General features: G+C 33.4%; 1 protein-coding gene across 4 annotated transcripts in view; it reads left to right on the forward strand.

Annotated features, from left to right (window-relative positions):
• The first annotated feature begins 3,226 nt into the window (after window positions 1–3,226).
• The window catches only part of ST18 (ST18 C2H2C-type zinc finger transcription factor), a 326,074-nt gene continuing 309,174 nt past the window's right edge, over window positions 3,227–20,126 (forward strand). For 3 of the 4 annotated variants that reach the window (XM_031946404.1, XM_031946408.1, XM_031946407.1), the window contains exons 1-2: window positions 3,227–3,423; window positions 3,649–3,775. The gene's annotated coding sequence lies outside the window, so the exon portion shown is untranslated. The remainder of the gene's footprint in view (window positions 3,424–3,648; window positions 3,776–20,126) is intronic. The other variant, XM_031946406.1, reaches the window with a different exon arrangement.

Genomic DNA, 20,126 nt, shown 5'->3' on the forward strand with positions numbered 1-20,126 from the left:
CATTCCCTTATTTTCATCATAAGAATAAGGGATTGATGCATCCTGTGGAAGTTAAAAGGCCTTCATCCCTGGACATTTGTGGCCTCTTTCAAACTTCCTCATTAGTATTAAAGACACTACCTTCTTCAGTGCCATCCTTAACTCTTCACTGTCATTCACTCCACCTATATAATTTATTGCCAAAATTTGTACACACCTCTTTACAATTATCTACTTCAGGTCCTCATAATTCTAATTGGTCTTTCTGCCTCCCTACTTTTATCTATCACTCCATTGACAAAGTGATTTTTATACTATGTCATCACTATATTTAATAACTGCCAGCAGCTTGCTATTATTTTCAATGTCAAATATAGACTCTTTTGTTTGGCATTAGAATCCTTCTATAACCTGGCCCCTCCTATCTTCACAGACTTAAACTTTATTCTATGATCTTATGTACTGGCCTGTTTGTTATTCCTTGCCCATAATACTCTATTTTCTGACTCTAGTGGGACACTGTCGTGTCCTATGCCTGGAATGTTCTCTCTCATCACCTCCATTGCTTAACTTCCCCGGATTCCTTCAAGATTGAGCTGAAATTTCATTTTCTTTGGGATATCTTTCCTGGTCCTCCAGTTATTTGTGCATCAGTTCTCCCAAGATTATCTTCTATCTTCTTTACATGTGTCTTATAAAGCTGATTTTTTACATTTTGTCTTTAGAATGTGAGGTCCCAAAGGTTTGCATCCCCGTTGCTTATCAAAAGTGCATGGCAGGGACAGTTAGTTGGCACAGTGGATAGAGCACCAGCCCTGAAGTCAGGAGGATTGAAGTTCAAATGTGATCTCAGACACTTAACACTTCCTAGCTGTGTGACCCTGGGCAAGTCACTTAACCCCAATTGACTTTTTCTTTCTTTCTCTTTCTTTTCTTCCTTTCCTTCTTTGTTTCTTTCATTCTTTCTTTTTTTTTTTTTTTTTTTTTACTGTATTTCAATATAAGAGATTTCTTTTGTAATTTCACACATTTTATTTATGCATTTAGTTATTCTGAAAAGGAATCCATAGGTATTATCACACTGTAAAAGGAGAATTTATGACATTCATACTGAAAAATGTTAAGAAATCCTGGCCTCGATAATCTCAAAAGCTTCTTTCTCCATGAATTTGTTGATATTTTAGATGCATTTATCAGATTTACATTTCAAATAAGAAGTTGATGTTTAATTTCTTTTCCTGGGGAGTTTGTGGTTTGTATTTTTGCCTTCTTGATTATCAATTTATATCATCTCTCTAGTAAGTTTGTCCATTATTTTCTTCAAAATGGCCAGTTCTCTGTTAATGCTACTGTATTTATAATACTACATCAAGTAATTAAAAGATCATAGATACAAAGTCGGAAAGAAACAGAGGTCATTTAGTCTCATGCCTTCATGCTATGAAACTCTAATTAATCATGTCTTTCCTTTCCCCTCCTATCTCAACTTCTTTTCAAAGATTTCTCTAATTTCTATACGGAAAGTTAGACTATATGTGGAGAGGGCAAGCTGAATGCCAGACATTGTTATTGCAAAGGAAGATCAATCAAATTTCACTGTGATAGAATCATCTAAGAAGTTCAAGGTATGAGAGTTTCCAAAAGGAATCACTAGTAAAACCTAGAAAAGCATTGACTCAGGAATCATAGGACCTGGTGAATATCTCATCTCTGATGATTACTACTTGCATAAGTTCGTTCACATTTATAAAATACTTACTATTTACTCTTATATTGAAATACAATAGAAAAAAGAAAGAATGAAAGAAACAAAGAAGGAAAGGAAGAAAAGAAAGAGAAAGAAAGAAAAAAAGAAAAAAGAAAGGAAGGAATAGAGCAAGAGAGGAAGGAAGGAAAAAAGGAAAAAGGGAGGAAGGAGGGAAGGAAGCAAAGGAGAGAGGGAAGGAGAAAGGAAGAAAAGGAGAGAGACAGGGAAAGAGTGAGGAAGGGAGGGAGGGAGGAGAAAGAGAAGGAAAGAGAAGAAGAAAGGAAGGGGAAAGAAAGGGAGGGAGGGAGGAAGGAAGGAAGGAAAGAAGGAAGGAAGAAAGGAAGGAAGGAAAGAAGGAAGGAAGGAAAGAAGGAAGGAAGGAAGGAATTGTAATGCCAGAGAGACTGAGACAAGATAGAGATTAGAATTTTTAATATTTTATTTGAAAGGGAGAGATTGTGCTGGGGACATGATGCCCCCAGGGCTGATGTCCTAAGCATCCAGCAACCAATGTGAGTTCTCAATGACAAATATTTGCAGGCGGCTCCAAGCTGCCAGGGTGGTCGACTGAGGCAGGGGCGGAGTCAGAGCATTGAGAACAGAACAGACTATCAATCCGGTTCTGACACGGTGAGGGGAGGCACTGGACATTCTGATAAATTGGGATGGGGAGAAGCACCAGACATTGATGTCTAAGATAGAAGGTCTTTCTCCTTATCTGGATCATCATGATTAGGAGGGAGGGGTGGTGTTGCAGGATAATTAGGAACTGAAGCAGAACAACTCAGGGAAACCAAGGCAGGACAATTCAGGGAAACCAAGGCAGGACAACTTAGGGAAACTGAGGCAGGACAATAAAAGGGAACTGTAGCACAACAGAAGTAAGGAAGAGAGGATGGAAGGAAGGAAGAGAACGAGGGAGGGAAGGAAGGAAGGAAAGAAGGAGGGAAGGAAGGAAGGAAAGAAGGAGAGAAGGAAGGAAAAAGGGAGGAAGGGAGGGAAGGAGGGAAAGAATTAAGGAAGGGAGGAAGGGAAGGAAGGAGGGAGGGAGGGAGAAGGGAAGAAAGGAAGAGAAGGAGGAAAGGAGGGAGGAAGAGAAGAAGGAAGGAGGGAAGAAGGGAGAAAAGGAAGAAGGAAGGAGGGAAGAAGGAAGGAAGAAGGGAAGAAAGGAAAGTCAATTATCCTTGATTTAGTCAGATTACTCTTAGTGACAGAGCTAAGGCAAACTCAGGTTTTCTCACCTACTTCTTCTCTTTCTCCCAACTACACAATGAAATTATATGATCACGTTCTTGGACAGAAATGCACTCAAAAGGGGGTTAGAAGGAAAAGAAACTCCAAGCTTCTCTTTCCCCATCCACCCAGATTCCAAGTACACCCGGAGTTGTTTACAAAGAACTCTTGTGGAGCCTGCTGGTTGTGGTGCCACTCTGCTCCATACCCTAAAGCCATCACTGGGCCTCATGGGAGATGTGACTACAGCTTAGGACATGAGATTGTTTGTTCACTCACTTTCTGTGAAAAGAGTTTTGAAATGTATTCTGAATAGACAGCATTTCCTTTGTGTAGTTGGTAAATAACGGAGAGCAAAGTTAGTCAGCAAGTTACATAGTTTCTGCATTCTGATTCTTTGGAGGCCTTTTGTGTGGAGCCGGGGCAGGATGTTTTTAACAGAATGTGACTTCACAAGCATAGAGGTAAGGAGAAAAAAAGTTATCCGGGTAACTGTGAAATAGTTTATATCAGACTTGGTGAAAAATATTTAAAATTTTAAAATGGAAGAAGGTTCCAGCTGACATATAAAACTTCTTGTTCTAGAAGTCATTGTTCATATTGGACTTAGTATTTATTTAGCTGTGATCTGAAAAATAAAATCAATAATTTTCTGATGATATGGTTTCTATGCACTTCCCCTCCTTTAGAAAAGAATCTTGGATTGGACAGTGTGGAGAAATAGAAAAAGAAATAGCATAAGAGGAATTGAGGGCGATTCCACACATCCAGGAAGAGACTGCTGGGTACACATCTGTAGAGAATCACCTGGGAAAGGTAAGAAAAAAAGGCGTTCCTTGGTGGAGGGAGGGGCTGTTATTTTGCTGGGATCTCTTGGGTTTTAGTTAAGTGACCTGATCCTACCTGCATTTCCTCCCTAGGGTTATTTAGTTTGGATTTAAATGAAAAGATCTCCACCCTTTCCTAGGGCTTTTCACCCTCCCCTCCTTGCTAGTGTCCTTGAAAAGAGCCTCTTCTCCCACCTGTGTTTACTGTGTTAAGAACTCATCACCTGCACATAGTTCCAAAAAAGGTCATTTCTGAGACACAAACCAGTTGAGGACAAAGATATACAGAAAAAGAAACTAAAAACTATAATACTCAGTCATGTCTCTGTTATTTTTTTTTTTGAAGTCACTATGTTTTGTGCTGAAAATGTAACTTGTACAGTATGGGATTTCTTTTAGGTTTATATTCACACGGGGGCTGATTCATTTTCTATTTTGGGTTTTTTAAAAATCACTTTTATGGGGATCAGATGAGAACTACATCTGTTGCTTACATATAATAAGTAGCAAACATGAAGGCATGTTGAATGCATAATGCTGAGAATTTTGCTCAAGCAGTTTGTTTGCTGTGATAGGAGACCTTCAACATATGCACATTATATATTGCAATGGAATGAATATAGGCACAGAGTAATCATACTTAGTGGTCCTTGCTCTAAGCAATGTTATTTTTCTCCCTGGCTAATTTACTAATTACATTACAAGTGACTCTCATCTTCTATGTCAGGTGGCTTAAATGAAGGGGAAAGAACCAAAGTTCTCATAAATCCCTGCTGGGTTTGCAGATCATGGATAAGTTTTCTTAAGCAAAGAATTTTGACAACATTATTTTATTTTGGAAGCTTACTGTATATTTATTTGTAGTGCGTTAGCTATATAAATACTCTAGTTATAATTATAGGATTTAGAACTGGGGACCACATAGATCTTTTACTCTCATATCTGCCATTTACAAATAAGGAAAGCCTGGAGAAGTGAAATGACTGGATTGTAATCTAGATAGTAGTCTAGAGTTGAGCCGAGGTCCTGGTTTCTTACATCACTCCTCTGTCTTCATTTAATCTCTCTCTTTCAGTTTCTCCTTCATTCCTTATAATTCTTTATTTCTCTTTCTCCCTTCTTCTAAGTCCCAATTCCAATCCTACTTTCTCAGAGTTTCTCACCTGAACCAGAGATTCTCAATCTCTATCCTAATCTACTTCTATAATCCACAAATCACTGAATTAAACTGCCCAAGAGGATGGAAGTAACAACAGCCAAAAACCTCAGTTTCCTATCCCCTCCATTTTCATCACCTGGGGCTCCTAAAAAACTGACCTTTTCATTTTGAGGAATAAACTCACATTTTTCACCATAGAGTACAACCCTACAGCTGTACCACAAGGCTTTGACACTTCCTCTCTTCTTTGACACTGCAGGGCAGCATCCTTTCCAAGGATGTTGAATGAGTCTTCTGGTATCATTGTAGAAAATACAGTAATTTGCACATTTGAACTTATCAAATTTCCTTTTAATTTGAATGTTAAGTTCTATTTGTTATCAATATTGTGGCAATAATTTCAAATATTAAGTAATATGGAGTTTCTTATATTTGTAAATAAAGTAAGCAAGTTATTTTAATATTAAATCCCTCTCTTCTATCCCACCAACTCTTAAATAACCAAAAAGGATAGGATTATAGCATTATTTTCTGACTCATATAACAAAGCAATTGACATGATACTTTTATTGTATACAATGTGGTGTTTTGATTCTATTGAGTATTTTAGGTAAAGGCAAATAATAACATCACAAAATCTGATGAATTAATTATAGAAGATACTCATCGACCAATTATAATATGCTATTTCAAAACATGAGGCCCCATCCCCTCCACTACACACAAAAATAGTGCATGTATTTACAATAAAAAACAATGATGCTCTTGGTGAAATCACTCTAAATTTTGAAAAATATTAAGAATATATTGGGCTGTTTCCTAACTTTAGAGAAAAATTGATATAGATTAAAGCCTACTGTGCTGAAGAAAGGCTATATTAGAAAACCAAATTCTCTTTTGTAAATATTTTCTTGACAAAACCCCAGCCATGTCTATTTTGATATGTAAAGTAAGTTCACTTATTTAGTGGTAATTGTACAAATTAAAATGGAAATATAGGCTGTGTGTTTCTTCTTTAAAAGCCATTTCACAGTATTGATGGCAATGTAAATGTTTATCCTCAAGTCATTTACAGGTGATGCACCAGTAGAGGTCAGTACAGAGTGTTGAAATGTGAGAGGAGCAGTCAAACAGTAAACTATTAAAAAACAATCAAAGATATCAATAACTATACAAAGTGGGTTTTGGGGACTATCTTTCCACTCTGATTAGTTCAATCAGTAGTCACTTATTTAAAGCAATCTCTGCTTTTTAAAAAGTTTTTTAAAAAATGTTATATCCTGAATAAATAATTCTTTATGTCTCTGTTTCTTTGCCACATTCAGGAAAGCATGAATTTAAATTTCCTTTCTTTTTAAAAAATCAACTATATTAAAAAAAAAAAAAAGATATGTGAGTTACAGTAACATCAAAGTATAGGTCATTTGACTTCTCTATGCTTTGGTTTCCTCATTTGTAATAGTCAGATATTGGAATCATCAGATGAAACATTTTAACACAAATATTTAAAACTTTCCAGTTTTAAATCCTATGATCATTGCCAAAGTAAGTACTTATATAGCTCTAGCAAAACAAATAAACATACAGTAGACTTCCAAAATAAAAAAAAAATTCTTTTCTTGGAATCCTTTGTTTAAGGAAAGTCTTCCAGGATTTCCAAACCCAGTATGACTCATGAGAACTTTGGTTTTCTCGTCTTCATTTAGACCACCTGATATGGAAGATTAAAAAGAAAATCACTTATAGTGTAAAGTCATTTGCTTATTTGTTAGCTGCAGAAAAAAATAGCAAAGACCATCAAGTCTGATTTTTCTGCACTCTATGCTCACTCTACTTCAGTATAAAATGTGTATACATTGAGGGTCTCCTATCACAACAAATTGCCTGAGCAAAATCTTCAGCATTATGTATTCTCAAATTAAAATCATAGAGAAATCTTCATATGTAAGAATTAAAAGAAAGTGTAATTTAAGAAAAAAAGTTTAAAGCTACAACCATCACAAAACATAACAGTGGTATTTTATTGAGCAGACAGTAAATGTGCTGTTACAAAACACATGCTGGATTGGGAGTTAGGAGAAATCTTGGACAAATCATCTCACTCCTCTGAAACTTATTTTCCCCATGGTAAAATGAGAATAATAATATTTTTTGATACCTACTCCCTCAGAGTGACTGTATGGATTATGCTTTGTTTTAAACTGCTGTACCTGTGATTTTTTTAAAAAGTTACTTTGCAGTTATCATTGTTGAATATGTTTTTGAGAGATGGTCCATAGCTAGTGGATAAAGGACTTGGGCTTGGGGTCAGGGTTGTTGTCTTTTGATTTTGAAGAGGACCAAAATGACATCACTATATTAGAGTCAAGTTACAGTCTGTCCAACTGTGGCTGATCAGACCAATATGAGTTCAGAATGCTTACCACAGGTCAGACACGAAATGTCCCTGTGAATATTTGGGATGTATCTTGCTTTTTTCTGAATTAATTCAATTCTGCTTTGTTCATGGACCACAGCAGCTTCTCTGATGAGGGCACTCCATGCTGGGTGGTCCTGTGCCACTGTCTCCCATGTCATACAATCAATTCTAAAGTTCTTAAGAGAAACCTTGAGAGTGTCATTGTATCACTTTTTCTGACCACCTGTGAACACTTGCTCTGTATGAGTTTTCCATAAAAATTTTTTTGCAAGCATTTGGCATTAAACTACGCGGCCATCCTACGCTCTCTGCAATAGAGTTAGGATACCTGGCAATTTAGTTTGAGTAAGGATCTCTGTGTCTGGTATCTCATCTTGCCAGGTGATCTTCAGAATCTTCCTAAGGTAATTCAAATGGAAACAATTCTGTTTCCTGGCATGACGCAGGTACATTGTCCAGGTTTCACAGCCATACAACAATGAGGTCTGCACAATGGCTCTGTAGACCTTCAGTTTGGTAGTCAAACACCTCTCCTCTCCCACACTTTCTAAGTTACTTTAATGCTCGGAATAAACCGAGGCTACCAGACATAGCAGGGGGTCTTTGGGAGGAATGGAGTTGGAAACAGCAATAGTAACGGGGAGATCTGGCCCAACTGTGGCAAGTTCCTTAATCTTTTTGATGATCAGTTTCCTCCTCTGTAAAAAGAAGGATAATAATATTCATAGTATTTGTCTCATGATATGAGAGGTAGAAATGAAGAAGTGAGATGACCCAATAGATGAGAGTACTGGGACTGGAGTCATGAAGATCTGAATTCAAATCCAACTTCACTGTTTCTCAGACTTTGAGCAAACCAATTCATCTCTGTCTCAGTTCCTCATCTGTCAAGTGGGCATAATAATAATAATAATACCTACTTCCCACAACTATTGCAAGGATCAAATGAGATAATATCTATGAAGCCTACAACCTAATACATCTAAATGTAAATGTATAAATATATAATACCAATATTATGATAATACATCATAAAACCTTATAAAGATGTCAGTTATTATTACTTGGGAGAGAGATGAAACATTTTAACACAAATATTATAAACCTTCACAGAAAAACCTTCATAAACAATAAACAGAATTAAATAATTCTTTCTTAAAATAACTATAACAAAAAAAGTTATAAAAATATTTTGTGTTTAAAAGTCATTTAACTGTCAGAAACAAAACAAAAACAAAACCAGAATGGATATGTCCTTGCATTTCTAAATGAGAGCACCGTGGTCAGAAAAATTATTGGAGTAGGAGTTAAGCGTGTCTGCATCTGGTTGAGTTGCATGACTTTGGGCACATCACTTTAACCCTTTTAGCCTATATCTAGCTTATACCTATGAACTTATTTATACCTATAGATGAATGAAATAATAATTGTGACTAATATCCCATTCAGCTCTAGATATATGAAAGATTTCTGTTTTGTGGGGTGAAATCCATCTAGCGTGGTGAAATAAATTCTAAAATTGTTGCAAGTCTGGATTAATTAGGAATAGGAGAACTTTTAATGCAAATCCCTACCTATGACACCACAAATGCCTTTAGAAACCAAATTTCCCTCTTCGTTTCCTTGGGTTTGCCTCCTAAATGACTTTGGCCCTTCCTGACTTTACATGTGTGACATTCCAGGGACTAGTAACTTCAAAGGTTTCCCAGGCAACTCTGACAATAAGTGGTATCAGCCAAGTGTGCCCTTGAACTCTAAGATCCCTTCACTTGCCAATGTGGATAATGTCTGTGACAAAAGTAAAGAAAAACATCCTATAAAGGAGCTGATGGGAATGACTTGGCAAAGAGAAGGAAGAATTTGTGACAAAAAGAATAAACTTAGATATATTAAAATATGAGTACCCATTATTAATAAGGGTCATTTTGTACTTAAAAAAAAAAGAAATAGCAAGGGCAAATATTTTGGACAATTTAAAGACCACAAATTCACTTATCACATTATTGTGTACTATAGATAAACACACCAAAAATCTATTTGGCATAAAATTTGAATCAATAAATTCAATAATATAAAAAGCCCACAATACTATAAAAAATTTATAAAGATATTTAAATGTTTGCTGTTTGGATTTTAGTCTGAATTTACCAAACAAAAAATTTAGCAAAAAAGTAGTAGCTTTGCCCTATAGGAATGCTAGCAAATAAATTTCATTCCCCATTATGTAATTATTATATATTTTAATTCTGATTTTTCTGATTATTAATTGTGATAATTCTAATAAAATAATTTTAATTCTGAAAAAAAAAGTTATATCAGTTGGATGGATGGATTAGAATCATCATCATTCAAGGGATCTCCTGAATTTATGAAATCACATATTCATTTCAGTTTTTGAGTCATTAAAATATATGTGAGAATTGTTAATATTTATTTTGTTAATCATAAAGTCAATAAAAATTCTTGCTATTAAAAAAAATTGACCCTTTCAGCTTCATTCAAAACAGAAGTCTCTGACCCCAAAAGGAACAGAGTTCCTTCAAACCAGTAGGATCATTGTATCTAATCTGGTACCTCAAAAGATTACCCTAAAGAAAACTTTATATTTAAAAGACACAAAATAAAAGCCCACCCAAATAAGTTTGTGAATTAGCATTTTGAGGTTTCTTTAACTGAAACTCAGTTGAAAAGTTTCTAATTTAGGGTTCACTTATTCTGGCAATGTATACTGTTTCCCTGAATTCCAATGGTTGGGCCTATCTTTGGGTTTCTGTTGCACAATTTACAGAAATTTCAAGAGTATCCCAAACCTGAGACTATTGTAGTTATGGTTGAATCAAATGATTTTTTTTTGTTAAGGTAATGTGTATAATAGGGAATCAGGGGCTTTGAGACTTTGTACAGTATGATTCTGCTCTCATATTTCAATAATTGAATGAATATTCTAAATTAATAAGCATAATGTTTATATAAGCTAGAGACTAGTGTAAGCTCTGCATTCATTGATGAGAGCCTTAAGCAAATGTTTTTTTCTATCAGCTTGTTCATGAGGCATAAATGTAATTATGGTTCCAGCACAATTATACATTTACCAGTGGAATCAGTAACAGGGGCCTTAGCAAGATCTTTGCAAGTTAGGGAGTGTCTGTAAATACTTTTCTTTTATACCTAACATGTAACCACAAAGTTTTCAAAACATGTGAAATAGATTTTTTGTGTGTGTTAATGTTTCCATTAGAAGTTTCTTTTTAGACCAAAGCAATTAAGAAAATTAGCTTTATAGGAAAAAAAGGGGAAATATTAGAATGAAGCAAATAACAGCTCATTACATTTTTGAAAAGTAGTAACATGAATAATAAAAAAAAAATTATCTATTGACTATCTATCTTAGGTATTACCATTACCAGGTAGCTTGTTTATTTTGCCACAATTCTTTCATGAATATATATAAACCATAATATGAATCAGCAATGAAACATGACAGTAAAAAATGCTAATGTAATCTTAGGCTGCATTATGAAAAGCAAAGTGTATATAGGTCTAGAGTAGTAAGAATTCTCTTATATTCTTCCAGACAATATAGAGAATATTTGTATTCAAAGCCAAGTATCACATTTTTAGCTGGACACTGAAAAGATAAAAGACATACAGAGGAAGCAGACAAGGATGATGAAGGACCTAGGGACCACACCTTAGAGAGATTGGTTGAAGAAACTTGAAATATCTATGAGAGGGAAGACAGTTCAGCTGTATTAAAGAATTTGAAGGATTGTCAGGGGAAATAGGAATTAGGTTTTTTTTTAATTGCCTCAAAAGATAGAAGCTAGACATGAGTTGGAAATTACAGAAGAGAAATTTTTGGCTTAATATAATAAAAATCTACCAAGTCCTAATTTAATGGATTATGATAGCAGGGGTTTGACCTTGTATCACTAAAATCTTTCTCAGTGGAATTCTCATCCTGGCCTGGTCTGTACTACAAATTCATTGTGAAAGATCAAAAAAAACAAATTTGCTTTCCAAAGACTGGCCTAGTTAAGGGGACTCTTCATGAGTACACTGACCATTTAGTAATTAATTAATCCATGACAACCCATGAAACAAAAATATAAAATGACTATCAGTCCTGTATTATCTACAGTGGTGGCCATAGGAAAAGGACAGGTGATACTAAAACTTGATCATTGATAAACTTTAACATAGTTAAACAGGTTAACAACAAGAAAAGCTTGTCCAGTGAACAGTGCATTGGGAAATTTACAGAATCAATGAGTCATATGTCTTCACATTCTCAGTATGAATCAGACCAGAAGGAAATTAAAACAAAATGGAAGAATTGCTCACAGGTTCTATATGATAGAGGGATCATTTGGTTACCTCTATGTTGTAGTGCTTATGATAAGTATTTATAAAAAGGACATCATGAAAAGAACCGAGCATATAGATAAGCATCTATATGAAGATGAAAAGATAGATTCAAAGATTCTAAAAAAGACTTTGGTAAGATCCTAATGTCTAGGGAAATCTAAATCTGAAACTTAAGAAAGGCAACATAAGAAAAAATGGAAAAAAAATCTGCAAATATGTCAATAATCAAATAAGATAATAACCACTCAGTACATATAAAAATTGCTTATTATAACAAACTTAAATTTTCACCATCAAGAACACTAAAGCCATCACACTTAGACACCATAAGTTGAGATGTGCCCACAGAGGAACTAGAAATAGCACTGAAGAATAAAGACAGGAAAAGCAGATGGTGTAGACCAAGTGTCAGAAAGAAAGTGTGTGCTGGATATAACAGAGTTATATAGATTTTAAATCAGAAGATACCAAAGGCATGGTTGGGGTGAGAAAGGGAGGAAATGAGGGAAGGAATTTCAGGCCTTAATACTGAAAAAAAGGGCAACTGAGAAAATATTAACAACTATCAATTTATGTGCATACTTTCAAACTGTACAAAATGGAGATACACAAGCATCAAAAGCACACTTAATAAGGTTATTGGTAGGGAACAGAAAGGCTTTTGCAAGTTATATTCCTTAGTCGACCACATCTTTACCTTCATTCAATCAACTGAAAAAAGTAGATCCTGGGTGTTGAACTTAAATAGAAACTCAAGTAAAAACAGAAGTCTGGATCATTGTAACTACCTAATGAATTAATTTTTAAATATAATTATATATATATATATATATATATATATATATAAAATTGTATTTTTATTTATTTTGGTTAATGTTTCCCAATTACACTTTAATCTGGTCTTGGCTATACTCATAGTATTACAAGTCACATTCAAAAAGGTTTGCTAGGAGTCAAATGATATAGACAAGAATCCCTTTAAATAGTTATTGATGATTTTTCTTAAGGCCTAGGGATACTGATATGCAAATTTTTAAAAGCCCTAATACTTTGTATCCATATTTTAAGACTTCTTTCAAATGCTCAGATTAGTGTTTTGTTTTGTTTTGTTTTACTCAATTACTCAAATTTCTTCCCTGGTACTTCCCCATCTCTCCTGAGAAACCCTCAATGTTTTATGTTCCCCTATAAACCATTTACCCATGAGGAAGATCTTTGATAAGTACTTTCCAGGATTAAGCCTACTATGAGGTACTCTCTCTTTCCCTTTAACGGCATCTTTTTCTCCTTATTATATTTAACTCTGGTTAGTCTGTTAAACTCCTCTATGGGTCTAACCTACCAGTCAATGGCATATCCAGCCTCATGGAATATTCCTTTAATGATCCTTCCAAACTCAATTCCTTAGTAACCTTATTGCTCCCCCAAACCTATTTCATATTTACTATTCCTGGTACCTATTTTACCTCTTCATTTTGTATGTAGGTAGTCACTCCTCCTAAATAAACCTACTTTTTGGCAAAGAAAAAAAATGCTAAGCAAATTTATCGGCTTCATTGAGATCAAACTGCCCTTATGTATAGATGGAATAGAAGCCCATTTATGAAGTTAGATTTCAGGAACTCTTTGAGAACCTTTCCAAATACTCTCTGCCATAGAGAGGCTAATGTTAAAAATTCCACATCAAATGAGAACTGAATCATTTTAACTTGAGACTTAAAACCTTATCAAAATGCAAATACTCCTGACCAAGGGAAGAAAAGATATTATCAGTCATTTATAGCTTAATATAAAAGAACATGAGACTAAGTTTTGATATAATAAGCAAATAGAGAACTTCTAAATACTGGGCATATGGGGTTATAACAAAGGGATGAAAATAAAGTGGAAAATTGGGGACACTTAAAACCAACTTAGTCTATTGTAATTTGCCCTTTAGTCAGTCTGGCATATATTTACCACATACTTTTAGAAATAAAAATATTTTGTTCATGGAAAACCAGAGAAGGGAAAGACAACAGGTGCCAAAGATGAATAGGGCCTTTCACAGCACATTTATCAATTGGAAACAAATCATAGTTTTTGCTTCTTTCTCTTCTATAAAGTGGTCTCTGCCTGAGTGTAATTTTTACTTTTTAGTGCAGTCTGCACCTGTGGCCTTTGGACCTAATGTTTATGACAGATGGACTACAGTGTGTTTAAACCATTTCATGGATAGCTTTCCTTCTGTATAGATCCATGCCATGCTAGGCTATGGCACTGGCCCAGTGGGCATATTTATTAGTACACAATTCCTATCTGCTCCCATTGTTCTGCTGTTCTCCTCTGAGCTTAACAGACCCCACTTGGGTCTACCTATTGTCCATCATCCTCTCTCTTGCTTGCCAAGTCACTATCTAAAGTACAGGGGACTTACATCTAAAATAATTTTCACCTTTTCTGTTCTTTCTTTCCTTATCAATTGTTGACTTTGGAACTTTCTGTCCAGAGCCAATATGATAGTGAAAGAACACTAAACCAAGAATAAGAAGCAGATGTGAATCATGGGTCTTCCATAGACAGTAATTATGTGATTTTGGAAAAGTCATGGAAGATTCTTGAGGGCAGGGACTATTCCATTTTTCAATTTGAATTCCTAGCACACAGCATAGTACTTATGATGTAATTTTCTCACAATAAATATAAAGTATAATATTATCATCCTTATTTTACTATAGAGTACTTAGTTGTAAGTGTGGGAGCCTGGATTCCAACTCAAAGTTTGTAACTCCAAAGCCAATGCTCATTCTACTTGCCTTGTTTACAATCAATTGAGATGGTGTTTGTTAAACTCTGGGTGAGTGCCAAGACATTTTACTTAGATGGATCTGCAATTTCATCCTTTTAGGGACTTCCTCCTTCATGTCTGCCTATCCTATGCAATGATCTCTATGATCTCTACCATGTATTTTATTTTAAGAACTAATTGCCAAATAAAATTTTATGATGAGTTTTTTTTCTCTTAAATAAGGCACAATTACTCTTAACTTATGTGAATTCTCCTGGGTTCTTGCCAGGAAAATTACATGCTTTACCTTGCAGAAAGGATGACAGATAAAACTTAGTGTATGTTGGACTTACTAAGAAAATTCACTCTTCCCATTCATTTCCCTTGTGAGCAGACAGCCAAAAATAAAATTATATTTAATGGAAACAGAAACTGGAGAGGGAAAGAAACTCTATCTGTATGGAATCATTGATTTAAGATGTTTTAAAAATCAAAACCCTTTCTGGGGATGTCTACCCGCAATACAGTATTTTCGTTTCAAAATAAAAATTTAATGGTTTGATCATAAAATCCACTATCTTAGTGGTCCAATATCTTAGATTCTAAACAAATAAATGGGAAATTCTCAAAAAGTGCCATTAGGAATTTGTTTGAGACCTTTATTCATGAAGTCATCATTTTCATTTTCAAAGAATTGATCCAATGAAATTGATTACATTGCCCAGTTAGACAAGCAGATAATCACAGGAGTCTAGACTTGAGAAAGGAGAATTAAAATAGCTTAGCCACTTTATTTCGATTACTTTCTTATTTTTAATCAATCCACCTTGTCAATTACTAAGTTATACATTCTTCCATTTTTATCTTTTTAAAATTTTATTCATTTCTTCAGTTGTTAAGTATTTGTTTTTTCTAGCTCCCACTCTCCCCCACCAACATATGCACACATAATGGGGAAAAAAAATTAAAACCTGGTAATAAATAAGCATAGTCAAGCAAAACAAATCTCCTTGTTGGCTGTGTCCCCAAATGCATATCTCATTATGAATATTTACTTCTCCTCTTTGTTAGGAGGGCAGTAGGAATTTTTATTATCATTTTTCTAAAACTGAGGTACCAAAAACATAGCCCATCGGTTTCTTGAGTGTAACTTGAACCAGATTAAAATATATTTGGGAAAAATTTAACAAAATAGATAAAAATGTAACAAAATTAGATAATAATACATTTTTAAATTAAGTCCCTGCATGGCCAATAGGGATCCTTATTTTCAGATCTATGACACTGGTTGTATTTTAGTTGGACACCCTTTGCTCTGGAATTGAGATCTTATTATATTGAGTAGAGTTATGTCTTTCAAAGTTGTTGCCTTTTATAATGTTCTTGTTTTGGGGCAAATTGTTCATCTAGTTCTGCTCATTCACTGTGCATCAGTTCATAAAAATCTTTTCCTAGAGTTTCTCTAAAACCATCCTTTTCATAATTTCTTATAAAATAATAATATCATTTTATTAAATTTATTAAATATATTTTTCTAGCCCATCCCCAGTTGCTAGATACACTGTTAATTTCCAGTTTTTGCTACTACAAAAAGAGCTGCTTATTGATATTTTTATAAACATAAGATATTTTTCCTCTTTTAAAAAATCTCTATAGGCTATAGGTCTAATGGTGTCATATCTGGGTCAATGAATATGAAATTTGACAACTTTGGAGGCTATTCTGGGCTAGGTTTTACTCAGGCCAGTCCATAGGAAGTGTAAATTCAATGTTAGAATAAAATGAGACATTGGTAGAGATCATTTGGGAGTTAACCAAAAGAGATTTTCTTAGCCAGAGCAGTAGAATAATATGCAATGAGGAAAGATGTCCTCAATACTTCAACCTCCATAAGGTATTATTTTTATTCTGATGATGCAGAAGTGACATCACAGTTTGAATGCTTAGTAATCTGAGCCAATTAAGTTTTGATGAATATCCCCCTGATTTGAATGGAGTAGATTAGAGGAAGAGGAGCTAAGATACTCTTCCTACACAGGAGTATAATTCCAAATTGACTTCCAGAATGATTTTACTAAAGTAATATCTCAATGAAGAATGTACCAATGTACTTATTTTCTTACCATCCCTCCAAAATTTGTCATTTTTTTTTACAGACTTTGCTAATCTGATGAGTATGTAGGAAAATCTCAAAGTTAATTTATTTTGTATTTCTCTAATTATTAATTATTCCATTCATTTTTTAAAATGTGGCTATTGATTTCTTCCCCTGAGTATTTCCTGTTCCTATACTTTGACCATTTATCAATTGGGGAACAGCTCTTATTGTTAGAAATTTGAATTTTTTCCTTATATATCTTGGAATTACAAATTATTATTGCAAATATTACTGTTCTCACTTCCCCAATTATCTCTTTCCCTTAAACATTTTTTTATTAACTGTATTTTTGTGGAAAAAAACATGAATTACATATAATTAAAATGGTTCACTTTATTTTTTATGATCTTTATCCCTTTTTTGGTCATGAATTTTTCCTCTACCCATAGATCCAAAATGTTGTCTATTTCTTGTTCTTATTATTATTTGTGATATAACTTTGTATAGCTTTATTGTGTATGAATATGGAGATTATTGGTGTGCAATATGAGATATTAGTCTAAATTTAATTTCTACCAGACCATGTCTTCCCAACAGATTTTTTTTTAAATTGTTGTTGATGTTTTTTAATAGTGTGTCATTGCTTTAGGAGATGGAGTCTTTAGAGACCTGGATGGTTCAGTGGAGACATTGTTGGACCTGGAATAAAAAAAAAACCTTAGTTTAAATCCATCCTCAGACATTTAGCTGTGTGACTCAGGGCAAGTCATTTAACCACTATCTATTTCAGTTTTCTTATCTGTAAAATGGAAATAATTATAACAACCCTTCCCATTCATTTCAGGTTTATTGTGAAGATAAATCAGACACTATTTTTAAATCATTATGTAAAACTTAAAACACTATATAAACTTTAGGTATAAATATATTTTAAATTAAACACTAGGCTAATAGGCAAATGATCGTTTCTCTCTGTATCTCTCTCTCTCTATCTCTCTCTCTCTCTCTCTCTCTCTCTCTCTCTCTCTATATATATATATATATATATATATATATATGTATGATCTCTCTCTCTATATATATATATATATATATATATATATATATGTATGTATAGATATACAGCATGTTCCACTGATCAATATCTCTGATTTTAATGAGTACCAAATCATTGTGATAATGAGAGTATACTTTGAGATTTAGTATATCTAGTCCTCCTACATCCCCACCTTTTCTCACTATTGTCCTTGATATTGACTTTTTATTCCTCCAGATGAACCTTTTTAGTTCTATCAAGTAATCCTTTAGTAGTTTGATTGTCATGACTCTGAATAGGTACTTTAAAAAAAATTTGTCATTTTTTTATCATATTAGTTCAAGCTATAGATGAACAATTAATATTTCACCAGTTATATAGGTCTCTATTTCCATAATTTTGCAGTTATATTCACATAGTTCCTTGTGCATCTTAGTAAATAGACTTTTAGGCAGTTTATACATTCTGTGGTTATTTTAAATGGATGTTTTCCCATTTCTCCCTGTTGTTTGCTTTTTCTTTAAGTTTTCTTGATGAAATACAAAAATTCAGATGATTTACATGTATTTTTTTAGCCTTTACCTTCATCATTATTTCAATTTCATTCTACTCTTCTCTAAGTATAAACATTGTTTATCATTATTTTTCCTAATTTTAAAAAATTCTGCATACATTCTGGTATAAATCCAACCCAAATAACTGTGTATATTCTTTGTGACCTGTTATTGTAGTTTCTTTACTTATATTGTAGAGAATTATGTGATCATTGTTTATTTAGGATATTATTCCGTTATGGTATCAAAACCATATTTGTATCATAGAATGAACTTGTAGGATTCTTTCATTTACTATTATTTACAAAAGTTTGTATAACATTTTAATTAATTGTTCTTTGTATATTTGATGGAATTTGTAACTATATCTGATCTTGAAGGATTTTTATTTGGGAGTTTATGACATGTTTGGTTTCATTTTTCTGAGATTATATTTGTTATATTAATATGACTATTTTATATTTTTGTAAATGTTCATACAATTCATTTGTCAGTATTATTACATATATTTGGGCATTATTGTTTCTGATATCTCTCTTTTGTGATTTCTCATTTTTTATTTCCCCCCTCCCCCGATAATTTGGTTTTCCAAAATCTAAATATCTAAATATCTAATGGTATAGTTATTACATTGTTTTTAAAAGCTTTTATTTTATTAATTTTATTTTATCTTTTAATTTTATTAATCTTTTTAAATTTTCAAAATTTTTATTTTGGTATTTAAGTTTTTTTAATTTGTTTTTTTTTAAAGTTGTGAACACATCTTTCTTTTCTTTGATAAAAATTTTTAAAGTTATAAATTTCCTCCAAAACTGCTTTGATTGGATCCCCAAAATTTTGATAGTCTCATTACTTTTATTATGTTTAATAATATCTATTATTTTTATGACTTGTTCTTTGAACCACTCATTCTTAAGGATTCAGTTCCTTAATAGCCAATTAATTTTTAATCATTTCTTGCATTGTAGTCATTAAAGAATGAGTTTAATATTTTTGTTTTTCTGTATTTATTCATGATCACTTTTTAATAAAGATTCTATGCACAGTTTAAAATGTATACTCCTTTTAATTTCCATTAAATAATCACTAGAGCACTATCCTTCCCACCATTTTCAGTTCCCTCTTTGACCTGCCTCTTGGATTGCCAAGTCATGTAAAATTACCTATATAAATATGCTTAGCAGATTTCAATATGAGCCCTCAGGAAAAGTTCATGAATTTTTGAGAATAAAATTTCTGGCCTTCCTCTGAAATAATGCTCTATCTCCCATATATGCTTTTGCATTAGCTGTCTCTTATGCTTAAAATATTTTACGCTTCACATACCTGAAGATTCAAATTAGACTTCTGCGGGAGGATTTTACTAGTTTTTCCTGATACCAACTTTTAGATATCACCTAGATATACTTTGCATGTATATACTCTGCATTTTCATAATTATATATGTGGTGTCTCTCATATTTTGATGTAAAGTCCTTGAGGACATTGGTGGTGTTTTTTTAAAGTGTCTCTGACTCTTCACAAAACATTTGAAAAATAATAGACATTTAATAAATGCTTGCTGTAATCTATTACTAACTATATTCTATAAATCTGATTCTTTAGAAAATGAAAAGAAAAAAGATAATAAAAAGATAGAAAATGATAATAAATGCTGTCTTCTCCAGAAGAGAGATAGCATGGTGTAAAGGGCTGCTTTTGGATTAAGAAAACTGTGGGTTTCATTACTACCCTTTACTCTTGTGCCTGTGTAATCATGAAGTCATTTAACTTTTCAGTGTCCTGGATTTTCTGATATATATTATTATAAAGACTCTCTCATCCCAAGAATTTTCTTCTCCCCTTCAAATTCACACTTACATTCCTAGTCCAAACCCCAAAATCTCTATTTAATATCTTTTGAAGCTCACCTGGGGTTTCAAGCAGAGTAGCCCATTCC

The sequence above is a fragment of the Sarcophilus harrisii genome, chromosome 1 (assembly GCF_902635505.1).
Source record: "Sarcophilus harrisii chromosome 1, mSarHar1.11, whole genome shotgun sequence".
Classification (NCBI taxonomy): domain Eukaryota; kingdom Metazoa; phylum Chordata; class Mammalia; order Dasyuromorphia; family Dasyuridae; genus Sarcophilus; species Sarcophilus harrisii.